Below are 27275 nucleotides of genomic sequence, written 5' to 3'. Positions count from 1 at the left end.
GCAATAAGCATTGCCATTTAATTTGATATTTGTTAATAATGATTGCCTATTGGCATTTATTGTATTTATTATTTGCGAATCGGTAATTAATACTTGCCGCATGAGGGGTACGTCAAGATTGCTAAGCAAACAGACGGCAAAAATAATTACGCATCATACATACATATACAAATGTAGGTAAATCATAAATATGTATATGCATATTTATCATTAGTCATACTATATTTGTAAATATGTTAATAAGTGAATTTATTATATACATACATATGTATGTATGTATTTATTGTTATTTATGTAGTTGTTGAAAATAACCCAGTAAACAAATTATTTTATGCATATCTTTTCATTCAAAAACAGAATTTTTTTAAATATTTTTGTTTTCAAAATCGCTTAATTTTGTAGAGTTATAAATAATTTCTGAATGTATTTTCTAAAATTTCTAATGTCAACTTAAGCGTTTTTTAGTGTTATCAAAAATAATGAATTAATTTTTTCATCATTTTAAATTTTCTCCGTTTTCGTTTCACATTTCCGGTACTGTTAAAAAAGCATCTACATTTTTTTTTTATTTTTCTAATATTAATTTAAACACTTCTTACTGTTAGAAAAATTAATTCAGTTATATTTTTCTAATTTTATTATTTTTCTCGAAATATTTTTTTATTGGAGCTACACAAAAATTGCAATAATTATATTTTTTTGAATTAAAATTTTTTAAATTAAAATTCTTAAAAAGTCTTTAATTTTTAATAAGTGATAGTAAATAAATTTCGTTTAACTCGTCGAATAAGCTTACATTTAAATTTTTTCAGTGACACTATGCAACAAATTTCAAAAATTTTTTATCATACCAATATTTTTTTATAAATAAAAATATATACAAAAAAGGCGAAGTAAATTGTTTTTTTGTATCTAATTTATTACTTTTGATATTTTTTCTAAACAAAAATAGTTTATTTCCATTTTTGAAAATTTTGGTTTAGTATACAGAGTTGTATTTGATAATTATTAAAGCAAACAGGGATGTAATATATTTACCAACTTATCTCCACGTACTTTCAAGTGATTTATGTACATTAACTATAATAGTCAACAACAATGTACAGCTCATACTATTATTTATGCAGTAAGTGCCTAGCGCTCGACATAAGCGAATTTACATGTTTAGACAGTTACTACTAATATTTACACAAATCGCTACCAACTAACTCGTTTAAATATATTTATTTTGTATTTTCCCCCTCCTCTCTACAATGCCTCTCTCCCTGTCTGTGCACCAAGTGGCTGCGCGTTAATTGCTTTTCACGACAACTCAAAATGCCACTAGTTGGTGTTTTTAATATTTGTTGTCGCCTCAACCATATTTAATTATTTGTTTAATTATTGTACGGCTTAAATATGTAAATGTCGCGCCTTGTTGCCGCTGCGCAGCTGCTCAATTGACATGACTTTTGCATTCAATGCGCCACAAAGCGCTCTAAAAACTTGCTTCTATTTGTTGTAAATAAACTTAAAACTTTGTTTTTGTTGTTATATTGGTAGACGTGACGTTTTGTTGGCTGTTGTTTTTTGTACGGTTGTGATTTTTAATTGGCATTTATTGGCTTATTGGGGAGTGTTAAACTTGTTAGCATAGTTTATTGTCGCGATCTTCAATTTGCAAAACGTGCCTAATTACGGGTAGAAATCCAAATGATCTCTCTCATTCATAAGCACAGCGAACTAATGTGATTTCATTTAAGTTTTTTTGCGGTTTGCTAAATATATTCAGCTATTTGTGTAGTCTTATTGTAATTTAGTTGGTTCGTGGTGATATTTATGTCAATCTTTTCTCAGTAGCTGTGTTTGCAACGCCCAGTAAATGCACTCTCTGGGCAAACCTTTACAAAAAATTGTTGAAGATTATATTTGAGTCTGAAAGTGAGGTTAGAAATATGTTGATATATAATTATTTACTACTGATTCTTCGGATGAAGTTCCCTACTACCTATAGGAATTGTTTAGTCTAATTTATTCTACGCAAACTTGATTTAAACAATGCAACTGGGATTCGCACTTACTACCAAGCTTAAATCTATATAAAGGGTCTGTAGGATGTCTCTTTCATTTTCTTACAAAGCTTAGATCTATATATAGGTTATGTAGGATATCTTTTTCTTTAAGATTTTAGCTTACATTCTCTTCACATGTTTATCTACCAATAGGTCGTACCTCTTCTGAGTTACTCAATGGATTGCTAATCTTGATTTATAAGATCAGAGTTTCAGCACCTTTGTTATAAAATCGTTTTTAATAGCTTCAGAATCAGAATCAATCAGAACTCGTCTCTCAGTTGTACATAGTATTCTCTTACATAGTATTGTAGTTGTAAAACGAAAGGTTCTTATCATTCATATCTTAGGTAAAGATAGATCTGAAAATGTCCGAAGTTTGATAAATATGAAATCTACCTGTACTCATTTTCAAAAACGACGACAGATGGGATGAAAAATAATATTTCAAAGCCTTAAAGTTTGACATATCTTTGAATTGATTCTATTCCTAAATCAATGAGTTTGTAAATATAAAGAATGGAGAGGAATGGAGAGAGGCGTGTACTCACCTTTAGACTTGGTTGTCTAGTTCCACAAGTTCATAAAAAATTTTAAGAACGATTTCTAATTACTCTGTCCTTACTTTCTTTGTTCAGACGTAGCCTCTAATAATTTCTTTCCTCTCCATTCTTTATATTTACAAACTCGTTGATTTAGTAATAGATCCAAAAATATAAAAAATACAGTTAAAAACAGCAATTAAATTAAAGAAAACCGCCTTTAGACTTGGTTGTCCACTAAAACTCATAACTGTTTCACAAGTTCATAAAAAAATGTTAAGAACGATTTGTAATAACCTCAGAGTAAACTCCTTGCTTTCTTTGTTCAGAAGCAACCTCTGATAATTTTCTATCTTCGAGATTCTTCATAAAAACTCGGTTAAGTTAGTAACAGATCCCAAAAAGTTCGAAACTCATTTAAATTTTAAACAACATTTATGTTTACTCAATTAATATGCGCTGAGAACACCAGCAGTGCACCAAATCCGGAAAGCGACTATGACTCTTCTCCATTTCTTGCTTGCTGTTAACTAATTAACCGCAACCTTATTGGTGTTTATATCAACCTCAAGTAGGATTTATTCACGGAAACGTGCAACTAACTAAATATCAGCGACAACAGCTGCAACTGGATGTACATCTGTTTATCACTTGGCCACATAGCGACGCGTAGCGCATATCAATGCCGGTGTCAATAGCACCCGCTGGAATCGGCGGTTGTTGTGTCTGAAAAAAGTGCGTCTAACTGTCTGAAATTACCGCTTAGAGAATTGAGTTGTACAAATAGAAATACCGAATACAAATACCTGTAGTGGAAGTAGTTGTTGTTGTTGTAGTGGTAGTGTTGTTGTGCGAACTTTTATAGTGCGTATGTATTTGCAGTTGTTTTTCCACATCCTCGCCTTTTTACTTTGTCACATCAATGTAAAGTTAATTCTGACAAGTTTACTCTGTCAAATACTCTCGCCGCGAACAGCAGCTGTCACACGGTGGGTCAGTGAACAACAGTTGTCTTAAGTATTTAAGCAGCGCTGACTCGTATGCCTGAAATGCAGACAATGGGATTGTTTGGAGGCTGTTGGTCATGTGTGTTAGTTAGAGATGAGATGAGCTTTTGGGAAAACTCGGGACTTCACTCTCGGGATCTCTGGTTTTAACCTGAAAAAAATAGGAAATAATTAAAGTGGAGCACAGATCAGAGCTCGAAGGTTTAGAAAGCCAGAGCAGGGTCTATACATAGAACTTTAGGAAGTCAGTCAGACCAAATGACCGATGTTATTAAAAATCCCTGGGAAATGTATCTAAATCAGCGTTAATTTATCTAACCAGGTTAAGACAGCTGATCCTCTGGAGCCTCTAGGAGTGATAGATGAAGTAGATCTAGCACCTCTAAGTACGATAGATCAAGTGTAGATTTTCAAACTTAAGATGGCAGTATATCATATTGACATGGAGAGAATGCGAAAATGACTCTTTGAATGGTAGATTGCATGTGCTTCGCCTGGTTCACCGGGTGCTATACGTAAGATTCCCAAAAATCAGTTTTGGTCTGAAGGCAAGCGCCGACTGGGATTAGTGCCGCGTTTTTGATACTAAATATGGAGACAAATAGGGGACTGGATTTATATTATAAAGTTCCAATACCCTCAAAACCGAGTTATCGTTCCCAAGCCCATCTCATCATACCACGAGCTGGTTCGAGGCCTTTTTTATTCATCATCAGTGAAACTTCAAAGATCTCTCTAACATTCTTGCTCAAAATCGGGATCAACCTTAGACCTGAGTTATCCTATCTCTAACAGAGTTAGTGCGTGTGCTTGTTGTTGTTGTTGTTGTTGCTGCTGCTGATGTTGCCACACACATGCTTTGCAACCGAGCTTGAACTCCATAAAAGCGCAATTTGTCGTAATTGTTTACGCAGAAAAATAAGACGACAATGGCTGTGACAAAGCGGTAGCTTAACAATAGCAACAACAACACACTTGGCGAATAAACGGAAGATATACGCACATTTATTTATTTGCGAAAGGAAATGTGGCATACAAAACAGCCCAGTTGTTGACAGTGGCGCACATAAGATTTGTTGTTGTTTGTCGCTTTTTTTGTGCTGTTTTTTATGTTTTTTATGCTTTTCCTTTTTCCGCGCACTAAACTTCATTGTTATATCAGTCATGCAGCAGTCAGCGGTAGCGTGGCAGCAGCAACATATTGCAAACAACTTAATAAAAATTCCAATGATGTGTAAAACATGAGTGTGTGGCAACAACAACAACAACAACAACAACCACTGCAACAACGGCAGCTAAAGCCGTAAATATCAATAGCAACAATACTAGCTAGCAGCATTGTATTGAATTGAAACTAATGCGAAATGCGTTGATTCGCAGCGATTTGTGCATTGCACACACCGAGCTACCTTTTGGTATATAAATATACATACATACATACATATATATATATATACATATATATATTATGTATGTATGTACGCTCAAGTGCTTGACAGTCGAATAGAAATCGTTAAGTGGCGTGGAATTGACAGTGGGGCCAGAGCCAATAGCATAGTAGGGATTGTATAGAAATCACACACAGCGCGCTTAGACAGCTATGAGGCAAGCAAACTGACAAACGTTAGTAAATAAATATACATATATACGTACATATGTATGTATTGGTACGTAAGCTTGAATTTTAAGCTGCTGACTATCGAAGAGTGGGGGAGAAAGGTAGACACTTTAGTGGCGTGTTGCAAGCTGACACCAAATGTTGTCGATATGTGGGTACATGTGTACTTTGACATACATATATATAAAGATACATACATACATACTTATATACCTACATACATATATATCTAAATGAAAATCATCCGTCCGCCTGTGTGCTACCGCGTTTATTTGCCAACATCAGTCACACTCGCTGCTGCATGAAGCTTTGGCAAATACTAAAAAGCTTGTACGCTGAAAGGCACTTCAAAGTTGTAGTAGCAGTTGAAGTTGGCTTCGCTTCAAGTGCGGCAGGGATAAACTATGACGGCACACACGCATACAAACATGCCTACATACATATAAATTTCTATATTTCAGCTAGCTGTGTGGAGCGCTTGACATTTACTGCTGTCAATTGCATGTGAATTGCTGAACAACAACAAACCAATGAACTACTATTCGCATAAGTGCAATTTAGCACTAACAATATGAGTGCTGAATGAGAGCACTTAAACACCCATAAATACCAATCAACGACACATGTCGCACGCCAACACAACCACGAAAAACATACCAGCACCCAATCATATACAGACACACACACACACACACACACACAAGTGCTCAAAGGTTGTAAGCTGCGAAAAAAATGGGCAGAATAATATAAATCTCCTTCGTTTGCGCTCAATTTGCGCTAGTGTAATAATACTCACACATACACATACATACATGTGCTCATAAGTGCCTTTGTGCTTTATTTCGCACTTCCACTCTTCTTTTCCTTTTTTTCGATTTTTTAGCGCTTGTTATTGTTTGCTGCTTTATTACTTTCCACACCAAATAGTAATAAATTTTGCAGTTTAACTTTTTTTATTACAATTGTATTTGTATATTCACACACACATGTAGGTATGTGTATGTATGTGTTGTAGTTGTACAAATATTTTCGACAAACGGAAGTATGTTTTTGTTGAGTTATGAAGCGGCAACACATGTGGCGCTGTGTGTTTGCTTGTGCCTTATTGCATTCTTGCGCAATTATAGCACATTCCCTTGTTGTTGTTGTATCTAAGATTTCCTTTTCATCCCTTTATTACATACTTTTTATATTAGATTTGCTAAAATTGTTTGATTTACAGTTATTTCATAAAGATCTGGCATAAATTGTTGAACAATATGTGCCTTCCTGTTTCAAATATTGAACGAAAAAGAAATCTTAGATGATTTTTTCCATTTTTCAATTGGCTTTCAATATAGTATCTTACCAGTAGACCACAGCACCAAATTCATTTTTCTCTAAAAATGATTTTTCCAGATTATGTGATCCTCTTTTTTTTTAAGAATATATTGTTCTTGTTGTTGTTGATCTTGTTGGCAGTCAGCTTTCAACCATATGTACCTTACGTTACAATTAAGGCGAGTACCGCTGCAACTCATTGATTAGATTGTTTAAAAATGCAAGTAATTATCCATTACAAAACCATGTGGGGGATGACTGTTGTCTTTTGAATCAACACGGAACACACATTAATTCTTAGAATTGTCGTTTCTTTAGCTAACGATTACAACACTGGAAGCTAACTTATGACTTTAAACCTTTTTATAATTTGATAATTTCACGTCTTGGCTGAGAGAACCATAAACGATCAGATGACTAAGTGTTTAGCAGAACTACCAACTTTCATTACTTAAAAAGGGAATTTACTTCTTACAGTAATTTGTCGTTTATTTTAGTAATATTATACGTAATCTTCCGAACATATTCTCTCAATATGATACATAAGCTCTTCCTTCGAGAGTTGATTTCCATTTATTATAAACTCTATGTTGTTTTAGAACAATCCATCCATCCAATTTCTATATGTATAGCTTTATTATTTTAAAAAGATTTTTGATTTTGCTATAAATCTTGTTTAACAGAACTTATCGTCTGTAAATTGTAAGTTTGATCATCAGTTCTTTGGTAGTTTGATTATCTTTTCTTTGGAAGATTATCCATTTACAAAAATTCATAACAAATTTATCAGTTCGGGCATCTTTTATGTGACTTCTATAGACAGAATAACTGACAGTCGCCCATATTATTTGAAAACCGATCTTATTGGCTCGACTATATTCTATTCTTCAGTTATCATATGTTATTATATTATATTTTTCCGAAACCTATAATCTTATTTTTGTCTTTGACCTTTAAATTTTGAAATGACAACATTTGTCGACTTTATAAGACGGTTCATATAAGGCAAAGTATAACTTTTTATTCTCAAACCTAAACAGTTTCACAACCAAGGTAACGTTAAAACAATTTTTGTTTATTGTGAGTTTTTGTAGTTAGTGGTTAAGGGCTCCTTACTGAATGTTATTTAATAGTAAAACAATTTTCTATTCTTTTTATATTTACCTTCATACGATGTACCCACATATATTGTTTCAAAACTTGAAGTGTCTCACCCCAGCAACATAAGATTTTTAGCAGGTTTCACTGTCAGCGGCAAATTGGCCGTAATGAGTGTTCAGTGGGTGCAATGGCAACAATGGCGCGCATGAAAAAATATAAACCAAGAATAAAATATGAAAAAGTCCAAGTAGTTGTTATGCAAGAAGCATTACACGTTTGAGGCGCCATTAGTATGACATTTGTCAGCAGAACTGGACGTTGTTTGCATATTTAAAACAACAAACGCAAAGCAAAACGGCAGAAAATATACCGAAAAAAATTAAAAATGAATTATGTGGTCTATTCTTTCAAATTGTTTTCTTGCTTTTTTTCCTCCCTCCTCCTTCAATATTTACTGCCTGCCTGTTGTTGCCACACAAGGTGAGCCAGCAGCTAGGTTTTCAACTAAGCTGCGTTTGACTCACGTTTCTCTCTTTAATTGTTGGCCATTTGCATATAATTTTTTTCTTCAATTTTCTCACTCCTCCCAATGCTGTTCTCCTTTATTTATTATATTTGCTTGCTTTCTTGTTGTCGTTTGTTTGTTTTTTTATTCCACTTGTAGTTTTTATTTAATTGTTTTCACTGAAGCCTTACATATTTGTTTTTAAATTACATTTTATTGCTTGCCTACACAGCACTTGACTCACTCTCGGTTCAACTGCCCAAGCACATGTCCAATATGCAAATGTGGCACTTACCTTCTCATACGAAAGCACACATTCACAATTCACGGGCTGAACATTTTTATTATTATAATATTTTTGCTTTAATTCTTGTAGCATTTCTCTCTCTTTCTCTAGTCTTTTCACTCTTCCCATAATTTATTTGCCTCAAATCCTTTCTTCACCTCGAAATCCCTGCCACCGTCTCTAAGTCTTCCACTCGTGCTTATAATTTAAATGAAATGCAATTTAAATGTTTACACAACTGCTTGAAACTGAAGTCCGGTTGTAGATTTCTGTACGCGCCCATTTGACTGACGATGACGGCTGCGTGCTTTGCGTTTGTATTTCCGTTTCCGTCGAACTCGACATTTACAAATGCCAGCTACCTCAGTCTAACTTATTATAGTAGCTTAGTCTGTTGCTCGAGAACTGGCTTGCGTTTCTACTCATAATTCGCATTTACCGTTAGAGCTGGAAGGAATGCGTCAAAGTCGCATATATGCAAATGATTTTTGTTGAGTACCGTCTATTCCGAGTCTTAGTCTTTAGTGATTCTTAAAAATTTTAGTAAAACGAGAGTACCAACATAGATGGATGACTTTAAAATCACAGTGGTGTGCAATAAAAGAGCTTACTTCGAATTTTCGGGTATTTTCCATTGCTATTTTAAGACCGATATTAGAATCTATACTTTTTAAAGAGCTCTGCCAAAAATCTCGAATATTGGAATAATCAATACTATCTACATTCTCTCTCAATAATATTACCATTTCATATAAACTTCCCTATTTTGCTGCCCAAAACCGTATACACCTGTTTATAAGAATACCTGTGCGGTAGTTGTGTCTCATTAACTGTAATCAATATTCCGATTTGCCGTGTACACTTCATTATTTTAATAATACTACTTAAACCCGTCATACACATGCCACTCATACCCAGCTATTCATTAGTTGTGCCCCTCTCTCTCTTCCACCTACTTGGATTGCTCTCATTTAATTCTTTCACAGTTTAGTTCGTTAACTAGCGACACTCGCTTAACCGCACGCTACTCCCATACTTACATATATATAGTTGTACCTAATTTACCGCTCATGCCCTCACTTAAACCACTCGTCTTCCTTACGGTAATTCCATCAGCGCATGTAACCCTTAATTATACCGTTTTGCGCCGTCGTTATGACTCGTACGCCTGCTGTCGCATTGAGACCGTTCGTCGTTGACTCCTTTAAACCCTTTTTAACTGCGCTACCTCGATTGAGCGTCTTGCAATCAACCTGTAATTTGGTCGAACTTGCGAAACTTTTACCCCGACACCCCCTTTGGACGGCATACAATTAAAGTGACCGGTAAAATTGCCATATTGCACGCTATTTTTAACGGAAGTTTGTTACTTTTAAATCCGTTTCGTGCAGGATTTTACTAGAAAATTGTCGCATAGTTTCACACACATAGACGAAGAATCATTTCTGAAGGGGTCACACAGTTACTTAGTAGCATTTGCTACCAAAATTAGTCGATGGAAGTAGGCGTGAGAGTGTGCTCATAACTTTTTATGTGGTAATTGCCAATGAGTACCTAACGTGCTGTTGTCCGTCCGTCCGTACGTCGGCCACAAATCGCCGGAGACACCCTTGCGCTGGCTTACTGCGACCAAGCCAGGTGTAATTTTATGTCATGTTTTATGAATGAAAGGGATCCCTGCTAAGATTGATGATTGGCCTTTGACTGGCTGGCTGACTGTTGGCTTGTTTTTATTTAACTTTGTGCCAGTTGAGTAATGAGTGGGCACTTTTACAACGTCGTTTGTCTGCAATGTACGCCTTCGAGTTGTTGGTTTTCTTCTTGAAGAAGGTGGTAATTAATTCGAAACCATGAAGGGTGTATATATAGTTTTTATTTTGTTGCGAGTGTTTAGTAAATAATTTAACGAGTTTTTATTTAATTTAATCATTAAGGCATAATTATCGAGTTTGGTTCATGTCGAGTTATCATGCATCGCTAGCTGTTCGTGGCATAGGTCCATGTAGCTTGGATTGGGCACATAGTGGTTAAATGAGCACTGTGGTGGGGAAAAGAAAGCGAAAGTTGTTGAAAGTTCTTAATAATTTCTTTTAAATTTAATGATTTGACTGCTGTCATTGAACATCTCCATATCTGAATCTCAAAACCCAGATTAAATTCTGCTTTTCAGAGATGTAGGGACTGTTCCGTTTCCTTGATTTATAGGTTTTTCTATTTTTATATAATATAGAGAATGATGAGTGAAATCATAGATATAAGTCTAGACTATCTGTCTGTATCTGTTAAGAATATAAGCCATCTTATAGGATTCTCAAGGTTTGACTTGAAAACAAAAACTAAAGTTCAGGCCTCGGACTTCCCCTGTTTATAGAATTTTGGAGCCAATCAGACTAGATTTATTGAATTTTTCCAAAAATTACTCCCATATTAGGATATTTAGTATTCTGAATCTTCGAACTTGAGACAAATTCGAGTGAGATCTCCTCCATACCATAGCTACCTTCTCATTACAGCAAGTGAGACAGCTTAATGTAGTATAATAGTATCGTAAGCATTAGTCTTAGAAGAAGTCCGTTTAGAACAAAAATTACGTATTTTTGACTCATATCTACCATATCTGACATTATATGTTCCCTTTTTATAACCACACAAAGAATATCGGATAATCGACATTCTTCAATCGAATCTTATTAATTTGACTACGTTTTAAAATTTTTTCTATTTATCACACTATCGTATCACAGAAAAAAAATTACTCTTTGCAAACTTAATAAATTTCGATATCTTTCGATATAGATTTATCGATTTATTTTTACAATATTTATCGATAAATAACAAATTGAAATTAATCAAATAATGAAATATATATAAATTCGATACATTTAAAAATAAATTTCGATATTTTTCGATATACATTTATCGATTTATTTTAACCATTTATCGATAATTACGAAAATTAAATTAACTCGAAATTAAAAATTATAACTAAAATATAAATTAAATAAATTTCGAAATTTTTCGATATACATTTATCGATTTATTTTAACAATACATATTTATCAACATTCTTTTTATAATGAATAACTGCAACTGGTGATCTTTATTTACTCTATATTTTTTTAATATTTCTTTGAAACCTGGTTAAAGATCCTCTTAAATTTTCAATCCAAATTCCCGTATATTGGCGGCACATTAAATTCTAATACCCCGTTTTGCATAGAAATACAATCCTGTTAAATTTTGATCAAAGCACAGAAAAAACAGAGTTGATTTCCCTCGCTCAATTTACAATGCTCTCACCATACAACGCTGCATATCCACATAATCATATGTTCTTTTATGTATGCATGTATCCATGTAGGTGTTTGCAAAGCGTAATTTTTCGCACCAATTTACGAGCGCCGGACGGACACAAATCCTATCACATTTGTGACGGCTCGAATTGAATTTGTCTATGACAACAGCTTGGCCACATGCATTTACCGGCGCTCAAACCACGGCCGAACGCCAAAAATGCCACCACAAATGCCAACGCCAGCGTCATTTAGCATACGAATGTTTTTGCAATGCGCCTAAAAGTATAGGGTTTCACAACGAAATGTCGGCAAAGCAGACGGTGATCAGCGCGCATTGCCAGGGCCTGCTTGCCTGCAAATGACGGCTGCTCTTTGGTTGCGAACGGTGATTATGACTACAAGGCATCCGATGGCTGTGTCGTGTTGGCGTTGGTGGCGGCAGCAACATTGGTGAAAGTGTTGTGCTGTTGGTGTGGCCTCTGATTTTTGGTTTTTCAAACCGAGGTTTGTCTCTGCTCCAGCCAGCTCGCACTGTTGCTGCTGTCTCATGCTGTTGCTGTTGCTGTTGCTGGCACTTTGGGTGTTGGTAATGGAAAATTGTCGCAACGTCATATGGAGCGTGTGTAATGACACTAATTAGTGGTGAGTTTCATATGACAAACGTCAACAGCAGGCGCACTACAGCACACAGCGATCGTTGTCGTTGTTGCATTGTAGGCGTCAGTCTGTTGGCAACATCAAATGTGTGTTGTTGTTGTACCGTTACGCTGTAATGTTGATGGCGGAAAACACGATTTGCTGCCGAAATTGCGCGTCGCTGCCACAGCGGCCGTTGCAACAGCTGCCTCAGCGTGGCATGTTGATTGGTGTGGCGCATCGCCGGAATTTGTGGAATTTGTGTGGCAAGTGTTTTCAGTACCGAGTGGGGGTCTGTGTGTGTGTGTGGGCGTTGTGTGGGTTGTGTTTGCTGGCGCATTAAAGGTGCTACTCTGTTTGTTGCATGTGTGTATGCGCGTGGCAAATGTGGCATTTACCGCGTTGTGGTGTCGTATTTTCGTTAGCGCTGAGTGTGGCACTGGAAAAAAAACGCATTGCCACATACTATGCCTGCCTCTGCAAATGCGTGGGCTGAGTGTGCCGTTTTAATTATTTTACACACATTACGCGTTGACGTTCCGTCGCCTGTGTTGCATGTTTACCGCATATGACACTTGCAACAATTTTGCGTGGGCCTCCACTGTTTGTTGAGTTTTAAATTTTGAAGGGTCTTTATTTCAATGTGTGCGTGTGTGTGAGAAAGTGCTGCGTTGAAAATGTGTGAAAATTCATGCAACACGTGCGTTGCACTTGTCAGGCGGGTTTAAAATGCTGGCGGAATATTGCAATTGCAACGCTGTCATTGAACTAGGCGCCATCGTTTTTCGTTTAATGAATTTTTATTGTAATATTTTAGTTTAGTAAAATTTTATGTGGAAAATCAGGTACTGTGGTTTCCAAACTGTTCGCAGAAACCCATTTGAAGTTGATCCATTGTAGTTTCTTCTCTAACCCCTCTAACCTAAAACGATAAAACGTTTTCCATATTTTCGATTCTTATTAGTGCCGTTAGTTTACTCACAAAACTAGTTCCGCGTATAACTGTAAAATAGCGCTGATTAATTTCGTATCTATCACGATATTGACCGTTATCTGCAATTAAAATCTATTATTAAAGCGCTTGCATTAAACACATTATCAACACCTGAACAAAAACTGTCAGCACAGCTGGCAATGAAGTGTACAAAATCGTGTTGAAAATTTATAATATGTACCGTCATAAAAATATACATACATACATATATCAAGCGAAGTGTGCAGTTATGCATAATTTGAGTCCCCCGCTAATTGGTTGTTAATTTATTTTGCATAATTTCTGGCATGCAAAGCGGATGTTTTGTAACTGTCAATGTGAGGTCGTTGATGTGGGTGACACACTGGGCACGTTTATGGTACTTATTTACTTACAGGCTTGTTATCTTATTTACTCTGTTATCTTATTTACTTATCAAAAACAAGCCTTCACATTTCTCGATGATCTCGAATCCATTTTAAGTTAACTCTCGATAAGTAGAAAATTTAATAGAGCGACCTCTAACCTCAACCTCTACGACCTTCAACCTACATAGCATCCGTCTCCCTATCGATCTTTGGTTCGTGGTTTGAACCCCGAAACACGAAAACACCCATCGACTGTTAGTATCAGAACTTTTATTAGCTGTCCGGGGTTCCCTGTTTTTGCTTTAAGAGTTTAAGTCTTTCCCAAGACCTTTTCTTAGTTCTAAAAACGAACTTCGATATCAAATAAACGGGTGAGACGCCCTAAGGTCTAATTTTCATAGTTATAATGCCATAAAATGTTTTCCAAATAGTGTTCTTAAATCTAACCGTGTTTGTTAGTTCTTGTCTGGATATCCATAATGTGATTCATTTCCGGTCTAAGATACTTACATAAGGTTAAGTGATTTTCTTTTGATATTCCATTTTATTACATTTTTCAAAGAAGAGATCACGTGAACTAATGAATATCAGTAAATGTTACAAATAAAGCCTTTCAAGCTCCAATACCAGTTGTAGCTGTTTGTGATAACAGGTTAGGTTTGGTTAGTAGTCAGATCTTTGCGTATGCAGGAAGATCTTACTTCGACAGTTTTGAGCGCTGTCCTTTGCAATTCTAATAAACTCCTAATGGATCAAAAATATCCGTATGATTCTGCAAAGCGCTTGGAACTTCTAATTACTTGATAGCCGGCTCATGTCTATTCTAGACAATTCGCTAGGTTCGCCGAAAATGAGCCTTCCATGGTGTTTCAACCTCAGTCTGGCAAAAGCTGGACATTGGAGGAGGAAATGCTTAGATTATTCCACCTCACCTTCCTCCAAACTGCTTTGGCAACTTGCATCTGTCAGAATCCATAGTCTCAACGCATGCGTACCTATCGGACAATGTACAGTCAGCACAAGAAAAGATCGCGCCGAGATGGACCTTGCTGAGGGAAAGCAGTTCGAAGGACCTTTTTAACAGGAGCCGAGGTCCAAGTGGTTTGCTGAAAAGTATCGTCGTGAATCGAAAAATCAGTCGTTACGATCTGGTGGATTCCTGGATGTTAAGAGGTTAAAGAACCAATAGACTTAAAAAGGAGTAGCCAAGGAAATTTGAAATTTAATATGGAAATGAGAAATTATTTACAAAAATTGAAAATACCAACTGAAGCACAACAATTCCTTTACAAGTCGCGCGATGGCCGCTGACATATCGAAAGCTGCGACTGAGCTGTGATTTGGCTATTCAAACGACATTTTTGAGCACATAAATACGGCTGTACAGGCGCGCAGCAGTGTAAACGTGAATATATGCAACATATTTTTGTAATAAAGTGGCGATGTGATTTTCGCGCTTGCGATGCTACGTGCGCCCGCGATGCGGCACGTACAAACATACCCACAGTGCGCGCAAACTGCAAAGTGCCCGACTTTGGACGCATATGTTGTTGACAGCTGTTGTTGTTGTTGTTGTTGAAGCAATTGCTATTACTACTGTGTGTGTACAACTGCTTTTGCATTGATTTATTTTATTAATTTCATTTTGATATGCATTTTAAATAAAACGCGCATAAATTCGCATGCAACAAATGCGAAATTAATTATGCCACGGCGACAAGTGGCAACTGAGCGCATGTCGCATGACTGGCATGCGTAATGCGCGGAATAATAATTGATAAAAAAAAATATGTTCCACATGAAAAAGTGAGGGAAAGTCAAATAGTTATTCAAGGCGTAGTGTAACAATTTGTCATTAGCGCTTGAGCGCTGGGAAAACGCTTTCTTCAGCAAGTCTGCAACATTGTTGCATTTGTTACGTTTTATGTGCTGTCGAAGACAGTCAGTCAATATTTACAGAAGCGCTTTTAACAACATTGGCAGCAACAGGCATGGCAATTAACCGAATTATTGTTGGCGGCGCGTCATACATACTTACATGTGGCATAACTGTATTTGCGCGCGCTTGTGTTGGAAACCAGTTACTTGTCACGCCACTAGTTTTGCTTCCCAGCTGCAACTACAGTAGCAACTACAGTAGCAATGGCAGCAGCGCCAGCTGGCGTCTATGCGCTGACAACCAGCAGCGTTTCTCAGCGCTTGGCGGCGATTCGCGGAAGTTGCCGCGCAGCACCATGCCGCGCGCTGTGCCGCTTACTGTCTCACGATAATTGCCTCTTATTGAAAATATTACACATGATTATGATTTAGTGTGGAGCGGTGTGAGCAAGGTGACGCGGTGCGCCGATAGATGGCGTGCGGTGCGCGGCGCGTCAAGGCGCTTACTGGAGTTGCGCGCCGCAGTGGTTGTAGAAGTTGCGCGGCGCGCGCTGAGTTGTGTGGAGCGCGCGCTTATTGTATTTGCCAATCAGCGCGTTTCTCTTTTGTTTACTTTGTGCCACCACACATTGCGGGGTGTTGATTACTGCCACTCCAGAGTTTATACTCATTTTTTCATTGGTGTCTTTTGTGTCGGCCGCTTGGCTGTCAATAAAGTTCGCGTTTAGCTGTAGAGCGGCGCTCGCGCAATGTATCGCGCGTTTGCACTATTATCTTTGAAATCTGTCAAAATCGCGTTTGTTCAATTATAAATTTACTGACAATTGCCACACAAATGCCAAAAGGTGCAACAACTCACGAGACTAGCAACGGCAACAACAAGAAGAACAACTACGGCACTAACAGTTCTATCGGCTCAACTGCTACGAGCGCAAATGAAACGAAAGGCAAATAGCGGCAGTTATAAAACCAAAAAAAAAAAAAAAAACAACTGTGAAAAAAACAACAAAAGCAAATATCGACAGCCGACAGCTTTTAGTTGCCACTCGTAAAGCCAATGCATGCGCTAATGATCACTAAAATCGCTGCAACAGCAACCGCACAGCGCCACCACAGTATGCCGCGTTGCGCCGCTAATGCAATCAAGCCGCTGATTTAATAACGTTGCACATACTTATGGAGATATATATATATACAGAGTGATAAATATGTATGTATTTGTGCGCTTGCGTGTGTAGTTTTGTGCTACAGTGGCTCGTTAAACGGTTTCGTATGCAATTTTTCAGCTTTTAAATGCCATCACTGCTCTTTGCAACAACAACAACAACAACCGTTGCCGGCAATTGTAATCATTACTGCGGTTAAATAGCTTAATGACAGCTGTGTGCCAGAATCGCTGCGCAAGAGAATGTGCGAAGCTTAAAAGACTTGCATGAGTTGCATTTTTCGAGCGTTTCATTGCCTTCCTCTGGTTGACTAATGATGATGACTGCAAATGTGCTTGAGCGTTTCACACTCGTTACTATTGAGGACGGACAGAAGTCCAAAACACACATTAGATCTTGTACTAAATCAGTCGGTCCACAGGTCTGGTAGTTATTCAAGGAAAACCGTCGACAAGACCACTACAGCTCGATTATGGGCCACTAGTAGATATCTGGGATTGCAAAATTTCTGCAGCACATCACATATACTCACCGATAAGAATGCATTACTCGCCATTGCATACATTGAGGAATTCGGGTTTTTTTTTTAATAAATCCACCAATTCGGTCATTTGAGGGACCAATTTTTAACTGGATACATTCATTATTTTGCGTTTTATTCAAAAATCCCGGATTTTTTACCTAATCCGAATGATTTTCCTCGAATAACCCCCAAACCAGTGGACCGATAGGAATATTTGAGGGATGTATGGAAAGAGGGACTTTTGCTGCACGTACCAACCAATTTTGGACTGGATCCATCCATTATTTTGCGTTTTATTCAAAAATCCCGGATTTTTACCTAATCCGAATGATTTTCCTTGAAGAACCCCCAAACCAGTGGACCGATAGAGGTATTTCAGGTGTGTATGGAATGAGGGACGCTTGCTGCACGTACCAACCAATTTTGGACTGGATCCATCCATTATTTTGCGTTTTATTCGAAAATCCGGGATTTTTTACCTAATCCGAATGATTTTCCTTGAATAAGCCCCAAACCAGTGGACCGACAGGGTCATTTGAGGGGTATATGGAAAGAGGAACGCTTGCTGCACGTTCCTACCAATTTTTAACTGGATCCATCCATTATTTTACGTTTTATTCGAAAATCCCGGATTTTTTACCTAATCCGAATGATTTTCCTCGAATAACCCCCAAACCAGTGGACCGATAGGGACATTTGAGGGGTCTATGGAAAGAGGAACCCTTGCTGCATGTTCCTAATAATTTTTAACTGGATCCATACATTATTTTGCGTTTTATTCAAAAATCCCGAATTTTTTACCTAATCCGAATGATTTTCCTCGAAAAACCCCTAAACCGGTGGACCAATAGATGTATTTCAGGGTCGTATGGAAAGAGGAACGCTTTCTGCACGTTCCTACCAATTTTTAACTAGATCCATCCATTATTTTGCGTTTTATTCGAAAATCCGGGATTTTTTACCTAATCCGAATGGTTTTCCTCGAATAACCCCCAAACCAGTGGACCGACAGGGTCATTTGAGGGGTATATGGAAAGAGGAACGCTTGCTGCACGTTCCTACCAATTTTTAACTGGAGCCATCCATTATTTTACGTTTTATTCGAAAATCCCGGATTTTTTACCTAATCCGAATGATTTTCCTCGAATAACCCCCAAACCAGTGGACCGATAGGGACATTTGAGGGGTCTATGGAAAGAGGAACGCTTGCTGCATGTTCCTACCAATTTTTAACTGGATCCATCCATTATTTTGCGTTTTATTCAAAAATCCCGAATTTTTTACCTAATCCGAATGATTTTCCTCGAAAAACCCCTAAACCGGTGGACCAATAGATGTATTTCAGGGTCGTATGGAAAGAGGAACGCTTTCTGCACGTTCCTACCAATTTTTAACTGGATCCATCCATTATTTGGCGTTTTATTCGAAAATCCGGGATTTTTTACCTAATCCGAATGATTTTCCTCGAATAACCCCCAAACCAGTGGACCGACAGGGTCATTTGAGGGGTATATGGAAAGAGGAACGCTTGCTGCATGTTCCTACCAATTTTTAACTGGATCCATCCATTATTTTGCGTTTTATTCAAAAATCCCGAATTTTTTACCTAATCCGAATGATTTTCCTCGAAAAACCCCTAAACCGGTGGACCAATAGATGTATTTCAGGGTCGTATGGAAAGAGGAACGCTTTCTGCACGTTCCTACCAATTTTTAACTGGATCCATCCATTATTTTGCGTTTTATTCGAAAATCCGGGATTTTTTACCTAATCCGAATGATTTTCCTCGAATAACCCCCAAACCAGTGGACCGACAGGGTCATTTGAGGGGTATATGGAAAGAGGAACGCTTGCTGCACGTTCCTACCAATTTTTAACTGGATCCATCCATTATGTTACGTTTTATTCGAAAATCCCGGATTTTTTACCTAATCCGAATGATTTTCCTCGAATAACCCCGAAACCAGTGGACCGATAGGGGCATTTGAGGGGTCTATGGAAAGAGGAACGCTTACTGCACGTTCCTACCAATTTTTAACTGGATCCATCCATTATTTTGCGTTTTATTCGAAAATCCCGGATTTTTTACCTAATCCGAATGATTTTCCTCGAATAACCCCCAAACCAGTGGACAGACAGGATCATTTGAGGGGTATATGGAAAGAGGAACGCTTGCTGCACGTTCCTACCAATTTTTAACTGGATCCATCCATTATTTTGCGTTTTATTCGAAAATCCCGGATTTTTTACCTAATCCGAATGATTTTCCTCGAATAACTCCGAAACCAGTGGACCGATAGGGGCATTTGAGGGGTCTATGGAAAGAGGAACGCTTACTGCACGTTCCTACCAATTTTTAACTGGATCCATCCATTATATGGCGTTTTATTCGAAAATCCCGGATTTTTTACCTAATCCGAATGATTTTCCTCGAATAACCCCCAAACCAGTGGACCGACGGGGTCATTTGAGGGGTATATGGAAAGAGGAACGCTTGCTGCACGTTCCTACCAATTTTTAACTGGATCCATCCATTATTTGGCGTTTTATTCGAAAATCCCGGATTTTTTACCTAATCCGTATGATTTTCCTCGAAAAACCCTCAAACCAGTGGACCGATAGGGGCATTTGGGGGGTGTATGGAAAGAGGAACGCTTACTGCACGTTCCTACCAATTTTTAACTGGATCCATCCATTATTTTGCGTTTTATTGAAAAATCTCGGATTTTTTACCTAATCCGAATGATTTTCCTCGAATAACCCCCAAACCAGTGGACCGACAGGGTCTTATTCGAGGAAAATCATACGGATTAGGTAAAAAATCCGGGATTTTCGAATAAAACGCCAAATAATGGATGGATCCAGTTAAAAATTGGTAGGAACGTGCAGCAAGCGTTCCTCTTCCCATAGACCCCTCAAATGCCCCTATCGGTCCTTTGGTTTGGGGGTTATTCGAGGAAAATCATTCGGATTAGGATTTTTGAATAAAACGCAAAATAATGGATGGATCCAGTTAAAAATTGGTAGGAACGTGCAGCAAGCGTCCCTCTTTCCATAGACCCCTCAAATGCCCCTATCGGTCCACTGGTTTGGGGGTTATTCGAGGAAAATCATTCGGATTAGGTAAAAAATCCGGGATTTTTGAATAAAACGCGCAATAATGGATGGATCCAGTTAAAAATTGGTAGGAACGTGCAGCAAGCGTTCCTCTTTCCATAGACCCCTCAAATGCCCCTATCGGTCCACTGGTTTGGGGGTTATTCGAGGAAAATCATTCGGATTAGGTAAAAAATCCGAGATTTTCGAATAAAACGCGCAATAATGGATGGATCCAGTTAAAAATTGGTAGGAACGTGCAGCAAGCGTTCCTCTTTCCATAGACCCCTCAAATGCCCCTATCGGTCCACTGGTTTGGGGGTTATTCGAGGAAAATCATTCGGATTAGGTAAAAAATCCGGGATTTTCGAATAAAACGCAAAATAATGGATGGATCCAGTTAAAAATTGGTAGGAACGTGCAGCAAGCGTCCCTCTTTCCATAGACCCCTCAAATGCCCCTATCGGTCCACTGGTTTGGGGGTTATTCGAGGAAAATCATTCGGCTTAGGTAAAAAATCCGGGATTTTCGAATAAAACGCGCAATAATGGATGGATCCAGTTAAAAATTGGTAGGAACGTGCAGCAAGCGTTCCTCTTTCCATAGACCCCTCAAATGCCCCTATCGGTCCACTGGTTTGGGGGTTATTCGAGGAAAATCATTCGGATTAGGTAAAAAATCCGGGATTTTTGAATAAAACGCAAAATAATGGATGGATCCAGTTAAAAATTGGTAGGAACGTGCAGCAAGCGTTCCTCTTTCCATAGACCCCTCAAATGCCCCTATCGGTCCACTGGTTTGGGGGTTATTCGAGGAAAATCATTCGGATTAGGTAAAAAATCCGGGATTTTCGAATAAAACGCAAAATAATGGATGGATCCAGTTAAAAATTGGTAGGAACGTGCAGCAAGCGTTCCTCTTTCCATAGACCCCTCAAATGCCCCTATCGGTCCACTGGTTTGGGGGTTATTCGAGGAAAATCATTCGGATTAGGTAAAAAATCCGGGATTTTCGAATAAAACGCGCAATAATGGATGGATCCAGTTAAAAATTGGTAGGAACGTGCAGCAAGCGTTCCTCTTTCCATAGACCCCTCAAATGCCCCTATCGGTCCACTGGTTTGGGGGTTATTCGAGGAAAATCATTCGGATTAGGTAAAAAATCCGGGATTTTTGAATAAAACGCAAAATAATGGATGGATCCAGTTAAAAATTGGTAGGAACGTGCAGCAAGCGTCCCTCTTTCTATAGACCCCTCAAATGCCCCTATCGGTCCACTGGTTTGGGGGTTATTCGAGGAAAATCATTCGGATTAGGTAAAAAATCCGGGATTTTTGAATAAAACGCAAAATATTGGATGGATCCAGTGAAAAATTGGTAGGAACGTGCAGCAAGCGTTCCTCTTTCCATAGACCCCTCAAATGCCCCTATCGGTCCACTGGTTTGGGGGTATTCGAGGAAAATCATTCGGATTAGGTAAAAAATCCGGGATTTTCGAATAAAACGCGCAATAATGGATGGATCCAGTTAAAAATTGGTAGGAACGTGCAGCAAGCGTTCCTCTTTCCATAGACCCCTCAAATGCCCCTATCGGTCCACTGGTTTGGGGGTTATTCGAGGAAAATCATTCGGATTAGGTAAAAAATCCGGGATTTTCGAATAAAACGCAAAATAATGGATGGATCCAGTTAAAAATTGGTAGGAACGTGCAGCAAGCGTCCCTCTTTCCATAGACCCCTCAAATGCCCCTATCGGTCCACTGGTTTGGCGGTTATTCGAGGAAAATCATTCGGATTAGGTAAAAAATCCGGGATTTTTGAATAAAACGCAAAATAATGGATGGATCCAGTTAAAAATTGGTAGGAACGTGCAGCAAGCGTCCCTCTTTCCATAGACCCCTCAAATGCCCCTATCGGTCCACTGGTTTGGGGGTTATTCGAGGAAAATCATTCGGATTAGGTAAAAAATCCGGGATTTTCGAATAAAACGCAAAATAATGGATGGATCCAGTTAAAAATTGGTAGGAACGTGCAGCAAGCGTTCCTCTTTCCATAGACCCCTCAAATGCCCCTATCGGTCCACTGGTTTGGGGGTTATTCGAGGAAAATCATTCGGATTAGGTAAAAAATCCGGGATTTTTTAATAAAACGCAAAATATTGGATGGATCCAGTTAAAAATTGGTAGGAACGTACAGCAAGCGTTCCTCTTTCCATAGACCCCTTAAGTGCCCCTATCGGTCCACTGGTTTTGGGGTTATTCGAGGAAAATCATTCGGATTAGGTAAAAATCCGGGATTTTTGAATAAAACGCATAATAATGGCGGGATCCAAAGAGTGCTTGAATGATACGAATGTCAGCCTCGACGTTTGACAATTCGCGGTTCACCATATGTCAAGCGTCGAAAGCAAATCGAGTCTAAAGTCTAAAATTAATGTCAGCCAATAAAATATAAATGCGAAGCACTAAATAGGCGCAACAACAGTTACTAGGCAGTGCTGCCAACCGGCCAGCAATCGGTGGAGTCACGACGGATGCATACATAAATAATTTGATTGGCGGCTCATTTGTGGCAAGCGAGCGGATGAGCGATTCCGGGGCATACAAATCATTGCAATCGCATTCACTTTATTTATGCTTTGTGCCGACGATATTTTCTTGCTATTGTTACTATTACTGTTATTGTAATTATTGTTGTTTTTGCTATTTAAGCGATTAAAATTGGTTAATGACAGTTAATGGCAGCTAAAGCCATTTGGTCGTCTCTTAACTGCACACAGACAATTTTGGACAGTTGGTTGGCTATTGGCTTGAGTAGTTGTTCACTTCGTTTTTGGCATTTTAAAATTGGCGAATGTCGAATGGCAGTCACCAATTGCCGTTCAGCGTTTGGCGTCCAGCGTTTAGTGTCCAACGGCCGACCACCTGCTGTCACTTTAATTGAGTAGCTAATTGTTTTTTGTTGTGATTGTGGTTATTGTTGTTGCTGTTTCTATTTTCCATTTGACTTCAAGCAATTAAGGGTTAATTATGGCCAGTCTACGTATATTTCTATATAAGATATATATCCATATATCTTTTGTACATATAAGTCATATGGTTCGACAAGCGTAACGATTATAGCGCAAATTGTACTGTTCATAAAAGCTAAAGTATTTTCATAAATTAAAATAATTGAATTAAACTCAAAGAAATTAAGATTTATGTGGTTTTTTCTAAGCAATTAAAAAATATTAATTTCCAATTAAAGCGCTCAGCTGTCGTTTGCGTAAATAAAATACTGAAAATCGCTTGCTGTAGTTGTTTGACTGTTTTATGCCTTTTATTAGTATAACATGATTCAGTCACTACGATCCGTTGTTTGAGAGTATCTATACTAAAAGAGAAAAGAGACAGATTAGATTCATTAAATACTATTTTAAAATGTATATGCAAATGAGCTCGTGGATCGATTAAACCAGGTAAAAAGAAATTCTCCGAATATATATTTGGTCATATTAGATATATATATATCTCTTTTGGACATGACATAAATAATTCTCATAATTTCATGAAATAGTAATGGCATATTGCCTTTCAAATAATTAGATTATTAAAAATATTATTGCTAAGCTCAAAAAAATTTTCCTCTGTTTAAATTCTTCAATATGGAAAAAAAAGCCTCGATGGCATATATATATCACTAATAACATTTTATCTACGAGAGCATTCATTACTTTAAATAAATAATATCTCATAGGACCTCAAAACATTGCTGTTTGAGGGCTGGTTTATTGGTTCTATAAATTCTTGGAAAATTCTCCTTATTTATATAATAATAAACATCAGGCATCTTTGAAAAAAAATCATTACATTGTGTGCTTACCTACGTAGATTCTTCTCCAATTCTAGTAAAAAAGTAGATATAATCAGTATTTTTTCTTGTAATTTCCAAAAGTATGAAGGAACTAAGTTCAGGTGTGTGGGTCTAGTGGGTTGCAGTCCGCATACGAGCGGAATTTGGCGAATCTAGAAAGGCAAGAGATTTTTAAGCGTCCAGTTCTCAAACTGCTCAGCTACAGAAAGAATTTCAACAGCTGACATTTAAAAATTTATAAAAACAGAAAAAGTACTGAGGAACTTCGGATTCAATTATTACATTTACATGTTATTTTTTTAGTCACAAATCCCGAAACACTCACTTCAACAAACTAGAATCATAAAATCCACATCCACCATAACCTCAAATACCAACAAGGAAATGCTACTGTTTATGTCACACACGAAAGGGTATACCACCATCAACAATATCCATTACAACACTGACATAAATGAAAAATAAAAATATTTCCGTTACACTGATGACCGAGTGTGCGGTGTTGCGTAAATTATGCGCTAAAATTTCCAAAACTGTCACAATTTCGAATGCTTAAAATACAAAACGAGCGCAATAATATTGAATATTGTGTGCCTAGCAGATAAGTTTATATGCCAATAGTACAGCAAGGCAAATGGTATATTTAAGCATTGCCTCGTTAATCCATAATTGCGCATTCGATGCCAATGAAAATTCGCAGCAATATACAAAATAGCGCCGTTAACAAACATTTCGGTATTGAAAGTCAGTCAGTCATTCGGGTCAGTCTGTTGCAAATGGCTATTTAGGCATTTCGATTTTATTTCCTTTACTTTTGTTGACCAGACCTAGCCATGGACTCTCTGTATAGCAGTGACGCATCCGCCTCCAACGAATTGCGCGCATTGTTTACCAAGCGTTGTCGTCCATCCGTGGCAACAGTTAGTTCATTGTATTGACTCGACTGCCACCAAAATACACCAAATCATGTCCACCGTCCGTCAGCCGCCCGCTCGCACTCGTAATGTGCATTTGGCGGCGGCGGCAGCAATTGTGTGCGCCTCATAAAAATTCAATCAAAATCAAATCAAATCACTTTATGTAAATTTAACGCGGCGGAAATCGTTTGTAACTCGATATGGCAGCGAAACTTCATGCCATCATCCTCCTAGACTCCTAGCACCAATTGGGCAGTAGTAGTCGCGCTCGCCCTTCCGTTCAGGCGTTCACTCATTCTGGTGTTTCAGCGCTCACAAGCCATCACTTTCCAAAAATTCAATTCCATAAACATCAACGCATTCCGCCAAGCGGCCAATTTGGCTGTTCCACACCCTGAGCCGCCAAACGAGTTTAGTCGCGTGTGGCCAAAATTGGTCAAGAGTTTAGCATATCTGTGAGTTCATATAAAATTATGGTGCGTGCGAGGGATGTGTGATAGGATCGTGAATTTTTTTAATTCAGACTAAGAAGACCGATATTTGCAAAATAACTCAACGGTCCTTATAAAAGATCTGACGAAGAAGGTGTTACCCATCCAGTTATTTTCAAAAATGATTATAGGTTGTCCAGCACCCGCAAAAAATTAAAAAAAATCTAGGTCAAAGAATATAGGTCAGTTTCTGCTAAAATATATCCAAAATTTCCACTTATCAAGAAGGTCCTTACGAGGGATTTATGGATCCTTTATTTTTACTCCCAGAGCGAAAATGTGTATTCCTGAGCTTTCACCAGAGCTTTCATGGTTTTCCTCTGGTTTCTTTTCCCAATCTTAATGAAGTGACACTGTGGTGAAAGCTTTGTTTCTCATTAAAAAAAAAAATTACCGAAGCAAGTAGCCTCCATAAAACTTTTTCATAAGCCTATAGTTGAAGGGGATCAATAAATTAAAAATCGGATCGAATTTTGGAGCTTTGTATAAACAGTTTCGGTATTTTTGAAAGGACTTTCTTGTTCCACGAAAATGCAACGCCTTTTCACAAATTTATATAAATATTATAAACCCAAATAGCCTCACATGAGATTTTGGAAGCGACCCTGCTTTTCATTACTCCCCGCCACTGTTGCCACTACCACTACCACCAAATGCGGCCTTTTGTTTTCAATTTCGCCGTTGAAATGGAAATTTAAAAATATTCATGAAATCATATCCTCCACCTCAGTTCCAACAACAGCTCCAACAACGTTCATGTGGGCAATGTGCTACTAACAGCAAGCACACCTGCAACGCTAGGTCATCCACTCAATTTGGACATAATCGTCCATACAAAGCGACACATGTGCTTTTATATATTCATGTATGATGGATGTGTGTTGCTGTGCGCCGATTTACATAACAATAAAAAGTGAATATTCTCTGCTCGCGCGCGCTTTATTTTTGGAATTTTTCTACGCTTGTAAATTTCTAATCAATTTACTTTCCATTTATGCGGAAATTTATGGATTTTTGAATTTGTCTGTCGCTGTTGCCCGCATTCGCCGGCATTGTTTTGATGTTTAGCATTCGCTATTCGATAGTAGTTTAGTCATCCATTGGCATTGAAATTAATTGTTGGCGTTGTTGGCGATATTTATGCATTGTTTGTTGCATGTTTGAGTGAGTTATTTATTTAAGCGATTGAGTGATTTACTATTTTGTTACAGATTTATTGAAATTAAATAAATATAAACAATGGATTTATTGTTAAAATTAAATTGTAGTATAAATTTAGAGCAAAACTGCCGAATTGAATTGAATTGTTTTAGTGGAAGTCGAGCACTCAATTTCCACGCATTGACCTAATTTTGGCAATTATATAGGTAAAACCACCATCTGTAAAGTATTTACTTTCAGTTGGTCATGAAGAATGTTGCTCAGAACACCGGAATCTTCAATAGACCTAATGCAGAGTACGGTCTCTATACGAAAAAAGTGGTTAAAGCCCAGCAGTATTTGAATAATATGCTTTAAGACCTAATAGCGGTTTTTAGACAGGAGCTAATTGATCAATTAACCGGCCTCTGCTCGATTAAAACGCTTATTAAGATCGATTTACCATTCAAAATAAAATCTACTACATTTATTTTTAATTGAATCGACC

At 37.8% G+C, this 27275-nt stretch overlaps 1 protein-coding gene and 1 long non-coding RNA gene across 2 annotated transcripts in view; one reads left to right on the top strand and one right to left on the bottom strand.

The window, feature by feature from the left end:
• LOC105214666 (paxillin homolog 1) overlaps window positions 1-27275 on the top strand; it is a 165271-nt gene that overhangs the window by 115356 nt on the left and 22640 nt on the right. The window lies entirely within an intron of this gene.
• LOC128922086 (uncharacterized) overlaps window positions 905-27275 on the bottom strand; it is a 112450-nt gene continuing 86079 nt past the window's right edge. The window contains exons 2-3 of the long non-coding RNA XR_008471356.1: window positions 3400-3751; window positions 905-3342 (exon numbers count right to left, since the gene is read on the bottom strand). This is a non-coding gene — a long non-coding RNA (uncharacterized LOC128922086). The remainder of the gene's footprint in view (window positions 3343-3399; window positions 3752-27275) is intronic.

The sequence above is a fragment of the Zeugodacus cucurbitae genome, chromosome 5 (genome assembly GCF_028554725.1).
Source record: "Zeugodacus cucurbitae isolate PBARC_wt_2022May chromosome 5, idZeuCucr1.2, whole genome shotgun sequence".
NCBI classification, from domain to species: domain Eukaryota; kingdom Metazoa; phylum Arthropoda; class Insecta; order Diptera; family Tephritidae; genus Zeugodacus; species Zeugodacus cucurbitae.
Note: the sequence above shows the minus strand (reverse complement) of the source record. Positions and strands in the feature narration are given on the sequence as shown.